Source organism: Physeter macrocephalus, chromosome 15 (assembly GCF_002837175.3).
Source record: "Physeter macrocephalus isolate SW-GA chromosome 15, ASM283717v5, whole genome shotgun sequence".
Taxonomy (NCBI): Eukaryota; Metazoa; Chordata; class Mammalia; order Artiodactyla; family Physeteridae; genus Physeter; species Physeter macrocephalus.
In genome coordinates this window covers 30,618,795-30,627,221 of record NC_041228.1, presented here as the reverse complement: position 1 = coordinate 30,627,221, position 8,427 = coordinate 30,618,795, and the positions used below count along the sequence as shown (strand labels likewise).

Here is an 8,427-nt window from a genome sequence, read left to right as displayed (position 1 = left end):
GATCCCACATGCCGCGGAGCGGCTGGGCCCGTGAGCCATGGCCGCTGAGCCTGCGCGTCCGGAGCCTGTGCTCCGCAACGGGAGAGGCCACGACAGTGAGAGGCCCGCGTACCGGAAAAAAAAAAAAAAACAACAACAAAAAAACACAAGGATAGGGTTTGGCAGGCTGTTGGCATTGCCGATCTGGTTTCTGTCTGAGGTCTATTTGTACAGGTCAGATGTTCTTCCTTCTTCTCCAGCAAGGCTCAGCCTAGGCTTACCTAATGGCCTGCTTTAATTGAGCCAATCACCTTCTGGAGGGGAGGAGCCAGAACAGAAATAGCTAGAATTTAATGTGAACAAGGGCATTGCTAAAGACCTCAAGTCAGATAGCTCCTACTTCTTATTTATGTTGAAACAGTGTAAACACTAAGCTTCAAGGAATGGCAATTAGTTATTTGTGACAAGGCACTTCTTACATTCCTGGTTGAAAGCAACTAGTACAAAGTCATCCTAACAAGAAGACAGTCATACTGTTTTTATTGGGTGCGATTATAATCCATTCTTGTCCCATTATAATATGATGTAGTTGTCTTTAGATGAGTAGAACTTTGTTGAGGAATTTTGTAAAAAACGAAAGCTGGTGACTTGAGGCTCCTCGCTAGGTGCTGGGTTGGCCAAAAAGTTCGTTTGGGTTTTCTGAAAGTCTTATGGAAAAACCCAAATGAACTTATCGGCCAACCCAATAGTTTGAAAGAATTTGGAGGGGGAAACGTAGTGACTAAGAAGAGCACAGGCTTTGGTAGCAGACCAAGGTATGACTTCTCTTCATTTTAATTCTTTGTAAATTGGGGGTAATAATAGGTCCTACCTCAAGTATGGTATGTGAACTATTTGCCAGATGTATTAGTTTCCTGTTACAATTGTAACAAATTATCAAAAAGTGAGTGGCTTAAAACAACACATATTTATTATCCTCCAGTTCTGGTGGTCTGAAGTCCAAAATGCATCTCGCTAGGCTAAAGTCAGTATGTGTGCAGGGCTACATTTCTTTCTGAAGGCTCTAGGGGAGGATCTATTTTCCTGCCTTTTCTAGCTTCTAGGGGCTTTTAGAGGTTTCTGGCTACAGCCCTTGGCTGGTGGCCCACTGCCATCTTCAGGGCCACCAATGGCCGATCAAGTCTTTCTCACATGCATCACACAGGCACTGACCCTCCTGTCTCCGTCTTCCACTTAGGAGGACCCTTGTGATTACACTGGGCCCACCAGGTTAATTTCCCATCTCAAGGCCAACTGATTAGCAACCTTAATTCATTTCATCTGCATCTCAATTCCATCTACAACCTTAATTCCCCTTTGCTACTTAAGGTAACATATTCACAGGTTTGGGGGATTAGGACAAGGGCACTTTTAGGGGTCATTTTTCTACCTACCACACCAGAGTACCTGCCATGAAGCAACACAGGGAACGTTAGTTTTTGCTATTCTTGATCCCCCATAAAGAAAGAAACCCTCTCTGAATGTTTTTTGTTGTTTAAATAAGAAGACGCCAACTGACCAATGTCCCAGAAACCAGGTGAGTGTAGAACCTCCCACACTGTGTTTCAACACCTTCTACAAACATAGTTTTGGCACTCTGCCTTTAAAGCTGAAAAATGAAGAACAGGATTGTTACGTCTGACCTAAATACACATGGTCTAGAGCTTTCCTGTTCTCTTCTCTCTCTACACTTTTTCCTTTCTTGAGGATGTTTTCTGAGGTGGTATCAACTCACCTATTGTAGCTGACTCCCCCAAAATAGAACTTGGGTGCTAACCTTTCTGTTAAGCTTAAGGCACCACACGTCCAGCTGGAGCTGAGCGACTGCCCCCTACGAGTCTGTGGGTCCCTGCAAACACCTGAGAGTTCAAATGACCATTTTTGACTCAAGCCATGTCTTCCTGCCCGCTGGTTGCAAGGGCAGCATCCCTCTCTCTGCCACGCAGACGTGAACAGTGGGAGTCACGTGTCTCGTGCTCCCTAACACTCTCACAAGTCCTCTCCCGTCGTCTTCCTCACTGGTGCTATCCACGTTCGAGCTTCTTGTGCCCTTGTCTGGACCATGACATAGCTGCCTGCCTCCTGCTTTCCTTCCTTCACTGATTTATGTCACCGCCTCCAGGAAGTCTCGGGTCCCTCCTCTCCATCTCTTCTGCCTTGAATCAGGCCTTCTGCCTTGAATCAGGCCTTCTGCTTTGTAGTAAATCAGTCCTTGTCAGCATGCTGAAGGGCTCAGGGAATTATTTTTAAGCACCTACCATATGGTAGATATTGTACTTAGACATGGTACATATGTTATCTCATTTAATCCTAATTTAATGCCCTGGCAGGTACGTGCTATCTCTCCTTTGTTACTAGCGAGGCAACTGGGGGATAGAGAGCTTTATGTAATTCAGCCAAAGCAACACAGTAAGCAACAGAGAGAGAATTCAAACTCAAATGTGTCTGATTTCAAAGCCCCTAATTTTACAGCTCTATACTGGAGCCCCACCATTTGATTTTGTTTTTAAGGTTCTAAAACAGATACCTTATGAAGGTACACCCAAGTTCACGTACTTTTGGGGCAAATCTTCCAGTAGCCTAATGACAAACGTATCATGGTTTGGTCATCTTGGTGGTGGTTTCCGAGGGCAGCTAAGGACTGCTGTGTGTACTATTTTTTATCAGAGATTAAAGACGTATCAAACCTTTGCCTTTGATGTGGCTTGCAGATTAACCCAGGTCCATTTCTCATATCTAAAAAAAAAGGGAGGGGAAGCAAGGAAGCCATTTGAACAGCTATGGGTGGCTTTGAATGATGTGAAGTCAGGACTCTTGTGGAGGTAAATAATTCTGATAAATCTGTTTCTTTTCCATTAAAGATCAGCATTCAATGACAAGCCCAAACACGCTTCTCTTCTTTGACCAAGACACCCACAAAGGAAACAGAAACCAGTTTAGCAACTTTGCAAGTGGGTGCGAAAGGATTCCTATAAATAAAGCCTCCCATTGTGCAGCTCTGGTCCTGTTAGGTTTGGAATGCTGATGGTTTATATCGTCCTACTCTGAACTCTTACTGACAACCTACTGAATTTAGCTCTAGCTGATGCTTTGGTGCATTACATTGTTTAGAATTATAATTTTGATACTTCTTAAAGGTGACTTTAATCATAAAGTCTACTTTACAAAATGGACTTTGTCGCCTTCCACCACTACCCTCCATCCTTCCTTATCAATTACTTTCCTAAAGGGAGAAAAAAAATAATATAACTCAAATTAGCTGATCTTGGGAATTCCCTGGCTGTCCAGTGATTAGGACTCTGCGCTCTCACTGCCGAGGGCCCAGGTTCAATCCTTAGTCCATGGAACTAAGATCCCACAAGCCGCGAGGCCAAAAAAACCAAAAAACAAAAAAGAAACAAACAAAAATTAAGTGATCTTAAGAACAGGAAGAATGTTCCCTGGGAGCTTAAGAAGTTTTATTGCTCATAGAAAAGCATCAAAGCAAATACTATACAGAGGAGGTCAGTTGGGCAACTCTTTTTTATTCATGTGATAGCTTTGCCCTTATGTAGATGATAGGACTCATAGAATTTTTTTAAAAAGCTGCAGGAGATGGACTTCAGTAACATAAAGAAATATTCTTTCAAACCTTATTACTTCTTTTATAGGAAGGAAAATGCAAACAAAGTCAACTACTTAACGTGACTCTTAGACTTTTGTGTAATTGTGAAAGCCAAACTTAGCAGAAGAAATCAACCTTAACTTAAGAATTTAAAATGCTGTCTGGAGTCGTTATTGGGTCCGTAGTCAAAATTGGTCTGCAGACAACAATCATATAAAAGTATTCTGTCAATGTGAAATTAACTAAATTAAAAACTGCATATTCATGGGTATGCATGAATATCCATATTCATAGGAAGTATACAGTTGAGTATTTAGGGCCAAAGCCATGATGCATGTAACTTACCCTCAAATGGTTCAACAAATATATACATTATGTGTGTGTGTGTGTGTGTGTGTGTGTATACATATATGTCAGAGAGAGAAGAGAAAGAGAGGAAGAGCACACATGTAAAACAAATGGGATAAAATATTAACAATGGCTGAATCTAGGTAAAAGAATATATGAGAATATGTTTGTCCTAAGCAATATTAATTCACATCCATGAGCAGATGATGTTCGAATCTAAATTCCCAGCTGAGAAGATTATCATAAACTTTAGACCTACTACTGTTTACTAGACATCTACTAGGATATTCTACAGGTATTTCAAAACCAACCTTTCCACAGTTGGTTTTCTAATGCCCCCCTTTAAAGCTGAGTTCCCTTCGGTATTCTCTGGTACCAAAATAGGTTCTTTCTTCTACCACCCCAAGCACATCTCCCCCATCAACACAGCTATAATCACCAAGAAATCCTAGCTATTCTCACCTGTAAAGTGTCTGCGATTGATTCACTTCTTTCAGCCCCTACTGTCATTATTTTGCTTCATATATCACATGGATTATAATCATCACCTCCTAAGACCACTCTTACATTCAGGATGTGTCCCCCTCCAATCCATCTCCTGTATTGGGGCTAATTTTTAGAGTTCAAGTCTGATCTTATTAATGCTCCCCCTATTGCCCTCAGATTAAAATCTAAATTCTCAGTGTAATTTACAGGGCACATGAGGCCCTGGTTCCTGCTTATTTCCCTAATCTCATATCTCTCCTCTCTCTGTACCATAATTTATCATATCTTCTCCTATAGCATGCTACTGTCACACTGGACTTCTCACAGTTGAATTTGCAGCTGAAGCTTCCTCACCAGGCCTTTTCCCCTGTAGTCTCTCTGCCTTGAGTACTTTCCCTTTCCCCTGTTCCCACCTACCTTTTCAACACATGATCCTCTTTGCCTAATTTATTTGGCTCTTTAAATCTCAATTTAGACAACATTACTCTAGGAAAGACTCATGACACCCCAAGTCTGAGCAAATCAGTAATTAGAAGCAAATTTAAAATAAAATAGCAATAGAATTATTATTATGAATACATATTTTTAATCTAGCATAAAGCATGTACACATTCATTCAGTCTAAACCTTAATAGGTTTTCCACAAGTACTCATTGGACATCTGTTATATGCCCAGCAACTTCTAGTTGGGCCATTGAATAGATATTACTTGGTCTCCCACAATGTTCCAGACATTGTTTTGGTTGTGGGGACTATAGCAATGGACATTCTTAGAGCTTAAATTCTAGAAGGGGGGACTATGCAGAAACATATAAAGGTATAATATCAGTTAGTGATGTGTCATGAAGGAAAAAACATGTAAGGGGGTGCTTCCCTGGATACTGTAGTGAGAAAAGACCTCTCTAAGGAAGAGCTCTGTGAACAGGGACTTAAAATGAGGGAGCAAGGTCAGGCCAATGTCTGAGGAGAGCATTCTAAGAAAAGGGGAACCACAAGTACAAAAGTGTTGGGACCGAAGCATGCTTGGTGTGTTCAAAGAACAGCAAAGAAGCCTGCATATGTTAAACTCAGTGAGCAAGAGGGGGTGATGATGGAAAGGAGTTCTTAGGCCGGATCCTGTGAGTAGTGAATCCACTCTGTCAGGTCTGATTTTGTCTGAGTATTAATTTCAGTTGTCCTCATGGTTTTCTACTTTGACTGAGAACACAAACTGGATTGCATTTTGTGGGGAAGAAAGGATATTGCGGACCAAGGACAATGGGAGGAGAGTCCCATCTAGTTCAAAGATGTTGCCCTGAGAATTAAAGAGCCAGAATTGGACAGACCCTGGAGAACTGTAAGGGTGATGTCAAAAGGTGCTCTGCTTAAAAGCCTAAGTACCTCCCTATTGCCCTCAGATTAAAATCCAAATCCTCAGTATAATTTACAAGGCACAAAAAGATTCTTTCAAGCTGGTGGAACAAAGCCTTTGTTCCATATAAAGTAGCAGTGCTGGGCAGACAGCCTGGACAACCCAAATATCTTCCTTTTGCTGTTTTCCATCCCCATTCATTCCTGACTATTCCAAAGTTAACTTAGTCAAATCTAGGCTTTTTTTTCTTTTTTCTCCAGCCATTAAATGGTGATGGAGAGTACTTTTGCTTTTGAACTATAGAAATGACTTTTGTCAGGAAGTGTAATAGATAGTTTTAAAAAATAAAATAATGAATTCCAGTTTTTACATCAATTTCCAGCCACATAGTCTAAATAGATCAAATATAATATAATTTTAATTTCTACACTACATATGGTAAACATATGTGAAAACAAAAGCTAAAAGGTCATTCTGATTTTCAAGAGGACTAACTTGTTTCTGACCAACATGACTGAGAGATCTTGAATTATTTTCTTAAATGATGTCCATTCCATTTTCTTTTCTTATTAATCAGTCACTAATCATTTCATTGTTTTTCTCTTTTATAATCTTCTGCTTGATCTTTGTTGTTTCCACTTCTCAATGTCCATAATCTTAATGATTGTCTCCCTTTTGTTGAAAAAAAAATATTTTTTTCTCATGCACATACTCTTTCAAATTTGCATGAAAAAAAATATAAATCAGTAAGGATAGAAGAGAAACCAGAGAGGAAAATCATAGGTAAATGAAATCAGTATATATATATATATATATATATGGCATCTAATTCATATCTGGGGAAATTTTTTAAATTAATAATTATAATAAAGTAAAAGTTTAAGATATACACTATTAGACAATGTCCAAGGCACCATTGATTTGTTTTTAATATTTATCTATCGATTGATCTATTTATTTATTTATTTATTTATTTTTGGCTGCGTTGGGTTTTTTTTGCTGCTGAGCGGGGGCTGCTCTTCGATGTCCAAGGCACCATTGATTTGTTTTTAATATTTATCTATCGATTTATCGATTGATCTATTTATTTATTTATTTTTGGCTGTGTTGGGTCTTCATCACTGTGCACGGGCTTTCTCTAGTTGCTGTGAGCGGGGGCTACTCTTCGTTGTGGTGCATGGGCTTCTCATTGCGGTAGCTTCTCCTGTTGCGGAGCATGGGCTCTAGGCGCCGCGGGCTCAGTAGTTGTGGCTCACGGGCTCTAGAGCGCAGGCTCAGTAGTGGCGCATGGGCTTAGTTGCTCTGCAGCATGTGGGATCCTCCCGGACCAGGGCTCGAACCCGTATCCCCTGCATTGGCAGGCGGATTCTTAACCACTGCGCCACCAGGGAAGTCCCAAAGCACCATTGATTGATGTAACTATTTTAATCAAACACAAACTTTAACATAATTCTTTTAGGCTATAATAATTTTCATGTACTGTGTAACTTTTTATGTGTGGAATCATTCATTTTCTTGGTTAGACTTTATTATAGGAGCTTGAAATCAAGCTTAAAACTCATTTGTCATTATGAACTCAGGGTTTTTTTCCTTTATTTCCTTTCTGCATCTCTTTTCTTATGACAATTTTGAAATTTCAAAATCAGATAGTTAAGGAAAGCTTTGTTTTGAAGAGTTCATCCTAATAAATTTCTATATTATAAAGAATGTTGTATTAACATGGCTTATCTTGATATGGCTGGCAATATGTGAAATACCTACACCTACTTTTATAGCTTTCTCTTTATAATGATAATTTAACAAGCTAGCATTTATTGAGTACTTATTCCATGCCAAGTACTATTCTGAGTTTCTCATATGTATTAAAGCACTTAATCCTCATAGCATATCTATGATGTAGGAAGTATTAAAATCCTAGTTTCACAGGTGAGAAAACTGAGAGGCAGAGAGGTTAATAATTTACCCCAGGACTCATGGCTGGAAAGTGGAGGCTGGAACCCAGGCAGACTGGCCCCAGAGTCTTAACTGTTGATCACTCTGCAATATTTACGTTAGCTGATACAGCCCAGAGAAAGGAGACAAGCTGACCATTTAGTGCAGATTGCTGAGAAATATAACAGGAGGGAAAAATAGAACAGAAATTGTGCTCCCTGCTCAATAGGAGACATTTTTCCCAAGGTAAAAAACACAGAACTTGGGGCTTTTTTCCCTTCAGTCAGAAAGTACGTTCACAAGGAGAAAGGAGAAAAGTAAAAAGACTGTGTATATCAGGTTACTGAATCACTACTGTAACTCCAGTGTTTGGCAAAGGCTTCCCTCAAACATTAGTTGCTCAGTAAACAGCATTAATTTTGTTACGTGCTACCTGATCTGGTTTGGTGAAAGCTCTTTTAAGCAAACTAAACTTATAGGAATTTTGCGAGGCATTTATTTCCATGAAGACTAGTACACTTGAAGTACCCTACATATACCCAACAATAATCGCTACTGTAAGCAGTTCAAATTTTCTTTTAAAAATCACTCTTAGGGCTTCCCTGGTGGCGCAGTGGTTGAGAGTCCACCTGCCGATGCAGGGGACACGGGTTCGTGCCCCGGTCCGGGAAGATCCCACATGCCGCGG

At 40.1% G+C, this 8,427-nt stretch overlaps 1 protein-coding gene across 6 annotated transcripts in view; it reads left to right on the top strand.

Annotated features, from left to right (window-relative positions):
* OXR1 (oxidation resistance 1) overlaps window positions 1-8,427 on the top strand; it is a 468,745-nt gene that overhangs the window by 314,191 nt on the left and 146,127 nt on the right. The window lies entirely within an intron of this gene.